The following is a 9,033-nucleotide window of genomic DNA, read 5'->3' on the forward strand; positions in this document are numbered from 1 at the left end:
ATACCCCTGTAGCTGCCCTGTTTGGGTGGGCTGCTAAGGAATGTATGTACAGCTAGAGTGTGGGGTGGAATTGGGAATTGTCTAGTGTAGCTAGGTTTGTATTGTGGTGTGTGCGTCTATATGTATATATATTTATAACCATTGATCTATAAATATATATAGATATAGCGTATAATTAGATTACGATTATTCCCCCTGGTTTACCCCTATATCCCCCCCTGGTTAACCCCTGCATAGTTACTACCCCGTGTTCCTTGGCCTGTATGTATTAACTCCTGCAGTGCCATAATTGTACGAATATCCCCCCCTGGTTAACCCTTGTATTGCTGTGCAGCCTTGGTATTTGTGTCTGTGGCCTGCATACACCTCCTCACTGTACACTTGTAGGGTATTAACCCCTGCATTGCTGTACAGCCCTGAACACCCCCATTGTCAACCCTTACCTACCCTGTCCCACCAACGATCCCTGAAGCCCTGATCACCCCCCACTGTACCCCACCCCTATTCCCTTGTCGTACCCAATAGGGACAGTAAGTAGAACCAGGTGGGTGGGCTGCTAATATAAATGTGTGTGTGTATTGTATAGTTAGTTTGTGGGTGGAATTTGATCTCCATGCACACCTGACCAGACAATCTGTCCTGGAGGCTGGTTTTAAAGTCAGTATAAAACTGAGTCTGCTTATATAGAACCTACCAGTAGCCATTTGGCTCCAGGAGAAGTATATGGTGGGCTCAGCATGCATGTTGGTACTTGCATCCCTGGATCCGATGAAACCTGTAATGGCACCAGACGGGGTTAAAAGCAGAGTGTGCTTGGCGTGCATGCTGACCTGCATTCCCTGGACTTTGTGTGGCTGTCATGGCCCATAAACAGGTAGGAACTAGTGTTAGGGACCACTCCATAGAGGCGACCTTGACGTGGTGAGTGGCTTATTACGCTTTGGCCAAAATGTACGCCAATGCCTCATCCAGCATAGAGGCAGGGCAGAATGCTGGTTGCAGAGTGCTATCACATTTGTATTTTGTGTTTTATATATAACTATCTGTGTAATGTGTGGTTATTAGCGATAGTTTAGTAAGGCACATGCAGCTAGCTTAGTAATTAGCGTAAGGTAAAGGCAAAGTATTGTATTATTGTTTTATAAAGGTATAAATGGGCGGAGTCATCAATAGATGGCTCCTCCCATTTATGAATATTAATTGATATTTACATAAATATTGGTGATTAATATTCCCCCTTTACAAGGAGTGCAAGGTCTCTAACATCCACCAGCTCCGTGATGTCATCATGGAGGATTGGAAGATGTGTAACGCCCCAGAGGTGCATTACCACCTTTTGCACCTTACTACTATGTCACTGTGGGGAGTGGGGGAAACTCCCCACCGTACGATAATGGGTAAGCGGGGAAGCAGCTAGGCCAAACTGCCGGAATCAGAGAGCAGGTCAGCTCCTAAAGCATCCATAATCCTCGCCCTAACTCCTCACCATATGAGCGGACCTGGATGGTAGGACGGCTCATACCCAGGATACCTAGGACCCTGAGTTGTCCTGATAATCACCCACATAGGAGCAGGGGAGAGATGACCTGTTCTTCCAAGACTTGAAAGAGCAGGAGTCTCTGCAGGCCTAACAGCAAGGAGAGTAAGCCAATAGTGATAAGCGGCATAGGCAATATTCGAATTTGTGATATTTCTCTAATTTTTGGCCGAATATTCACCATAAATTAGCAAATTTGAGAATTCGTGATCTCCAGTCATTATTTACTTGATTGCGAAAATCGGCAATGTAATATATTCGCACAAAAAATTTGCGATTAGAATATTCGCGATCAACACTAAGGGGTAGGCAACTTTCCTATTGGTTGCTAGGGATGTTGCTAAGTGCCGATATTCACAATAAATTCGTGATTAGAATATTCGCGATCAACACTATTGTTGATCGCGAATACGAATTAATAGCACTATATTCTAAATATTTGCAAATTCTCAAAGTGACAATATTCACGATTAAAATTCGCAATTCGAATATTCGCGCTCAACACTAGAAGCCAAGTGGAATGGCAGGTAAGTATCCAGTGGCGAGGATAACCACTGAACCAAGAACCCAGGAAGGCATGGTAACTTACCTGCTGCAGCTGCTGGACGACACAGCAGAAGACCACACCAAGGTAAACTGTAACCCATACAAACTCACTGCAATCCAAACACCAAACGGATGCAGTACATACTGACACACAGGAACCAGCACTCCAGCAACAGCTCACAGACTTGACTTTTGGTTCCCCCTCCGGGGAACCATGAGACCCCCTTCCGGAGGACACAACAGACAAACAGGGGAAATGTCAAACAACCATGCTGATCACAAACACCACACTGACCAGACATGGAACACAAAATGACAAACAAATATCACCCTGAAAATAACACACCAAACTCACAGACAACAAGTGAGGAAAGGCAAGGCAAAGAGACAAAGGGAAGACAAGGGAATGACATCACAGAAGACATCAATGACAACTAGGATGGCCCTCAGATAATTGTCCAAGAAAGGAGCAAGCTCCTTCTCAAATAAAGGCAGACATACCAATGATCTCAGTCTCACAGCAATATAAAGAGACCTGAGACAACACCCAGCTCCACCAAACTCACACCTTAATCCAGTGTACACAAGGAGGGAAGGAAAACAACTGTAAAGGGGAAGCGCACACACATGCATAAACAGACACACGTTGCCATCGGCAACCAGCATGCGCCGTGACAGTGTCACGGCAACAACTCCATTCTGTGACATACTATTTCTCATGGGTAATCTAGGGTCATCCTTTGTATTTATTCCCAGGTCCTGCACACTGTATATTTGTGTTTCTTGTTTTTGTTATGTTTAAGTGTAATATACCTGGTTCACCAGCAGATGGCGGCATCGATGGCAGAGCTACCTAGCCTAGAATGGAACCTTCTTTCCATTCTAGCTAGCTCTCCCTCTAGGGAGGAGTTTAATGTTAGTTAGAGGTGAGAATAGAGTACCCCCTGCTAAGGGAAGGGTGTGTGCAAGTCAGCAGAGCACCTTCAGCTCTGCTGGATATGGAAGCCAAAGCTACAAGACTTCCCAGACAGGAAGACAAGTTCCCTGGATAAAGATAAAGACAGACCAGACTATAGAAAGTAAAGTTCAGCAGAAAGGAAAATATTCTATTTAAGCCTGTTAGCATAGCAGAGCCAGAGAGCAACAGATGAAGCGAAGCCGAGTGTGTTTGCCTGCCAGAATTTATGCCAAAGCCTGCTGGTGACCAAGACAAAGTTGGAAGATTGTTTCCTAATGAACGTTTATTCAAGTAAAGCTGTTATCAACTTCAACACAAGGTCTGGAGTCAATTTATTTTATCATCCCCTTCATCAACTATCCCTTGCTCTGCTTCGCACGACAACACCTGGGATTCCAGCGTATCCAGGTAGGAGCACCGTGACACGTGCAACACCATTAAGGGACATTTAGGCCACCCTACACTACTCTGGCATTCCTACACTAGGTACCACCACCTACAGTATCTCTAAACGGGGCCCTGTGCCCTTGTTGCTTCATTGCACCTGGCGTCACAACAAAATTATTGACTTTTTCACTCTTCAAAGGAGCCCTATGGCCGCCCAAGGGAGTTAAGGAAGTGCTGGGAAATAATGGTGGCCACACAAAATATTGTCACTTTTAGCACAATTTTGCCATTTTCATTTAGGGGTGTACTCACTTTTGTTGCCAGCGGTTTAGACATTAATGGCAGTGTGTTGAGTTATTTTGAGGGCACAGCAAATTTACACTGTTATACAAGCTGTGCAATGACTACTTTACATTGTATCACAGTGTCATATCTTCAGTGTTGTCCCATGAAAAGATATTTACAGAAATGTGAGGGGTGTACTTACTTTTATGAAATACTGTATAAATAAAGGCAAGAATGCACATTGAACCAGCCAGTTTGCCATAGAATGCAAATAAAATCAATACTTCTATGAATGAGTACTGTAACCCCTTTGGACTAACTAGAGTAAGTAGAGTGGAAGGCATGTGCGTCCTGTCTTCTACTTATCCTCATAATAGTTTCTTTAGTAAGATGGGTTTCTAATAAACAAATAATAGCTGGTAAATACTTATTTCAAATCAAACATGGCACATCTCTTGACCCTGTTTCCAAGACCACGCACATTCATTGTTACAATTGTTAAAGACATGCTTACAAAAGAAAAAAATACCCCACCCTAGCCCAACCCTGTCAGCTCTTGAAGGATGTGTCACAACCCTCCCATGTCAACATACCCATACCCACAATTAACCTGTGGCCTGTATATGAACCAAGCAACAGATCTCTTTTCCTAGAACTACTACTCTCAATCAGAAGACATATGTTATTTCTAACAGTAGGATAACTTTTTCTCCAGTCAAAAATAAATTATGTCTGACAGAACGGACACAAACTGATGCAAACTGAGCACAACTGGTGCTCCAAATAAGACGGTTCCGTTTTTTCATTTTTTTTTTTCATTTTTCTGTTTTTCTGATGGATGCAAACTGAGCACAACTGATGTTCAAAATAAAATGGATGAGTTTGTTTTTTTCTGTTCTTCTGAGGAATCAGAAGAATGGAAAGCTCAACACAGATGTGAACTCAACCTTATGTGGTCTGTAACACTTTGCAGGACATTTAGTTTAACGAGTACTCAGCATTCACATTTTATACATCAGTGGAATGTTCCTTATTGCAGGTTTCGAGAGGTTTATGTTTATATTGCATACACTAGAGATATATCCCATTATCTACCAGATTTTTCACTTCCTAGCATGGGTAGAGTCTCAGCTGTTCAGTATCTCAGTCCAGAGACATTTCTGGCTGGGACACAAAGGAAAGATAAATAACTTGTGCTAATTTCCAGCCGAACTGGCAGCAAAACTTAGAACTACAAATTCAGCTGCAGGTTTTACTCTGTGTTTGGTTTCTTTGAGCTATTTTCTTACATTTTACATGACAAGTTTATCTATAACTCAGCATTAATATATTCATATATTATACTGTGGCTATGAGATCACATTTTGGAGTTAGGCTTCATGCACACTGTACATACCAGATATCACATATTGTATGATCTTATTAGAAATGAAAGAGTTATTACTGGATGTTATTATTTCTATGGGGTTTATTCATGGGGTCACTGGTGTTCAGGGAATTGGAAAAGACATACAACATTTGAGTACAGATTTTCAACAATGATTCTTCTAGGACACTTGCTGCTAAGTACCTGAGACAAATTTGACAATCTGTGGTATAATGCAGAGTCATAATCCATGGGTATATCCAGTGTGAGGCAGCAGGACAGGTGACCTAGGTGCTTGTTGCCAGTGGGAGTTGACAAGAAGTCACTTTGCCTTGACTAGGGTATTTAGTTTCAGGGTTAGGGTAGCAACTGAAACTGCCTAGGGCTGTGATGGCTAACCTCTGGCACTCCAGCTGTGATAAAACTACAATTCCCAAGATGTACACTTGCTTGGCTGTTCTCAGAACTCCATAGAAATGAATGGAGCATGTAGTTTCACCACAGCTGGAGTTCCGAAGGTTAGCCATCACTGGCCTAGGGTAAAGAAAAATGTAGCTACCAGTCTGGTTAAACGGACTATGCACAGTAGTTTAATACTAGAGAGTTCCACTATTAGGGTACCGCCAAATGCCATTAACAATGAAAACTGACTATACAGTGCAGTCTTTATTAGTTAAATGAAAGGAATAATTAATGACCAACCTGACCGGATCACGGCCGCTTTGTGTGGCCATACCCTTATTAGAATCCACCAACAATCTAATATGTATAGGTGCAGGCTACATCTTCTCGTCATCAGCTGTACATGTATGGCAGATGTCAGGCCTTTAAAGATAGCGCTCGCTTAGGATACCTGTTGCTTTACACAGGAGAAACTGGGTGATAACACCAATCACAGACTTTTAATCCCTCAGATGCCATAGTCAATTGTGGCCACTACAACTGAGCGGTCAATTACCGGTGTTATCGCAATTCATGTGATCTCTTCCCGTCTTTGTGTGGTGCCAAATCAATTAGGATTGTAAGTATGAGCTCATACAGCTTTCTCAATGAGACCAATACAGGCTGGTATCATGGAAAAAATGCCATCCTTTATTCAAGTAACATACACTTATATAGGAGATGTGAGGTAGACAAAAAGGATGGTCCTTAAAGAAAGGTTATTGGCTCTGTGACAAAAAGGGAGTAGATTACCAACTTTATCCATGAGTTTCATAGGCACATTTGAAAATAGCAAACTAACTCCCCCCCCCCCACAGTGCCCTTAAAACAAAATAAATGCACACGAGGCTCTGATCTGATTTGCTGCCATCTAGTGGACAGAAAATAGTAATACAGGATGTTCACATTATCTATATAGAGAAATAAAAACCTATCTCTCACAAATCCCTCCTTTTGCGGTAAATAGATACAAGATGAATAAGCAAAGTGAGGTACTATCCCAACGCCCTCAACGGGAAAGAGCTGGACTTTCCTTATTACTTCACCAGGTACCCCCAACTCCCTTTCGGGTTTGCTTTCATCTTGTTCTATTTATTCCGCAACTATCAAACAATTTGTTTTAGGATGGAATCGCGTTCCTCAAAGAGGTGCTCATAATAATATTTGGGTTTGACAGTGTCACAATGCATGTACATGGTGTATGCAGGCATGGTCGAATTGAACATTTTAAAAACAATTTTTCCAAAACAAGGAACCACACAACACCCTATTAATGTCAATACCAAAAATACTACCACCAGAGTAATTAACAGATTAGCCAACACACTACACCAGTTCCCAAACCACTGTTATAGCCATGAAGTAAACGGGTTATTGATTCCAGAGTTTGTCGCTAGTTCGTTCGATAAAGCCATCAGTGTTGTTTGGAATAAAGGTGCAGCAGGAACCTCCAATCATCTTGCAGATTCCTCCTTTTTCCGCCAGGATCATGTTGAGGACCAGTTGGTTCTGTAATGCCATCACTGATGAAGAGCTCAGTTGTTCCGCTATTCCTTTCACTGCATCTCGGGTATAATTCACGAATCTCTGTTGATTATAATACAAATAGTTAATCCAGTATACATTTTTATTTATGCCAATAATAGGAAATATCGATTTGAAACCTGCAGCTATCTGGTTTCTAGCCTTGAATTCATCAGGAACTCCTCTAGGCACTCCTATAGCATCTATATTAACCTCCTTTGCCATGACTAGAACATTAGTTTGTTTACTGACTTGATTCCACTCAGGAGGTAAAAATAGAACAAATGGCATCAGCACCTTAATCAGGGTACATTGGCCAATCCATTCCATTCGTATCTTGGGTCAGAGTTTCAAGTCTCCACACAACCACCAGATATCCGAGTGTTGATAATCTTGGTTGATAAACCATCCGTCAGGGTAATCATCAAGGTCACTACTTTTCCTAATTAGATAGATGTTATAGGAACAATATCCTGGAGGGAAAACACCAAGGTCTTTGCCTGTACCATTGCGATTAAAACAGGTATAATTTTCAGGGTATGGTCTTATACCAAAACCCATATGGTCTCTCTCATGAACAGTAGGATAGAGCAATTCTAACGGCCTGCAGCGGGAGGTGTCTTTACTAGGAATAGTTTCAGTGTACATCTTAAGGATGCACTTGAAACGGCTGTCTACCCTATTATAACACATGACCGACACTCCAGGGTGCACAAGAGAGATAGGGCAATCATACTCACATCCTAACTAGAATGAAGGGCCTGAGTCTACTGAGAAAATGTGGGTCATAATGTTTTAACCTTTTAGCCCCTCCTCCAGTGTGCAGCATTCCTGATCACTCAGGAATGTGGTCTTATCAGCATAATGGGGGATGGGTACTATCTCTAACCCACTTCATTACAAGGGAAACTTATAAATTATTACAAAAAGTATTAAAAGGAATTAAAGGGGAGAATTAATCACTTAAAAATACCCTTACAATACAGTTTGTGTTGGTATAGTTCTCATACCAGGTTCCAGGGGCATAGTTAGAACTGACTGAGCCCCTCAGCAAATATTTGTATGGCCCCTATGGCATAGGTAGATGCCCATACGGCATAGGGAGGTTTAGAGTAGGACCTGCGTGACTGAGACCACCTTGGCGCAGATAGGCAGGCACAGATGTGTTTTGAGCAAAATATATTGGCTGAGAGTCTCAGATTTTATCGTATCAAGTCCATATATTATGTGTGCATCTATTGTTTCAGTGAATTTTTTTTGTGATGTTCTAAATATTTGTATGCCCCCCCCTATCCTCAAGTTGTTCGCAACTCTCTCCTCCCATACAACCCTCACTACTGCGGTTAGTCAGGATCTCTCTCTCAGACCAGGCCCAGACAAATTGCACATCTCTGGGGGAGATTTATCATGACAGCATCCTCTGTGCTTCTGGAGAATGGGCCTAATTTATGAAGAAGTGAACACCTCGTTATAAATTAGGCGAATACTCTGGCAGGCCATGCTCCTAAACAGAAATCTACGGCAGCTCAGAGCAGTGAAAGATTTCTGGCTTCAATTTTGCAAGAAAAGTGGTGTAAATGAAAATAAATTTGTTGGGGAGGCTGGCCACACCCACTTCTGCCCTTGCCACATTCCCTATAAGGAAAGTTGACCACAGCATCTGAGGGGTAAAATGTTCAGACATTGCCTCTGGGTGTCTGCTCTGTAAAAAAGCAGATACCTAGCAGCTATAGCACTTGCTCAACTTCTGAGAGGTGCCAAGTTTAAACCCCAGACTACCGCTGTTCATGTATAGTAGAGGTCCTGAGGGGGTTAAAACACTTTACAGAGTGAAGACACAGCTAAATTACAGTGACCAACCGCAGGCAGAAATGTACCCACCAGGAGGCTAAGTGCATTGGAGGCAGACAGTAGGTAGTCAGGGCTGCAAACTGAGCAATGTGTGGACTGTGATTGCAGTGCACACATAGGACATGGACTGGTATTGAA

Source organism: Bufo bufo, chromosome 5 (genome assembly GCF_905171765.1).
Source record: "Bufo bufo chromosome 5, aBufBuf1.1, whole genome shotgun sequence".
Classification (NCBI taxonomy): domain Eukaryota; kingdom Metazoa; phylum Chordata; class Amphibia; order Anura; family Bufonidae; genus Bufo; species Bufo bufo.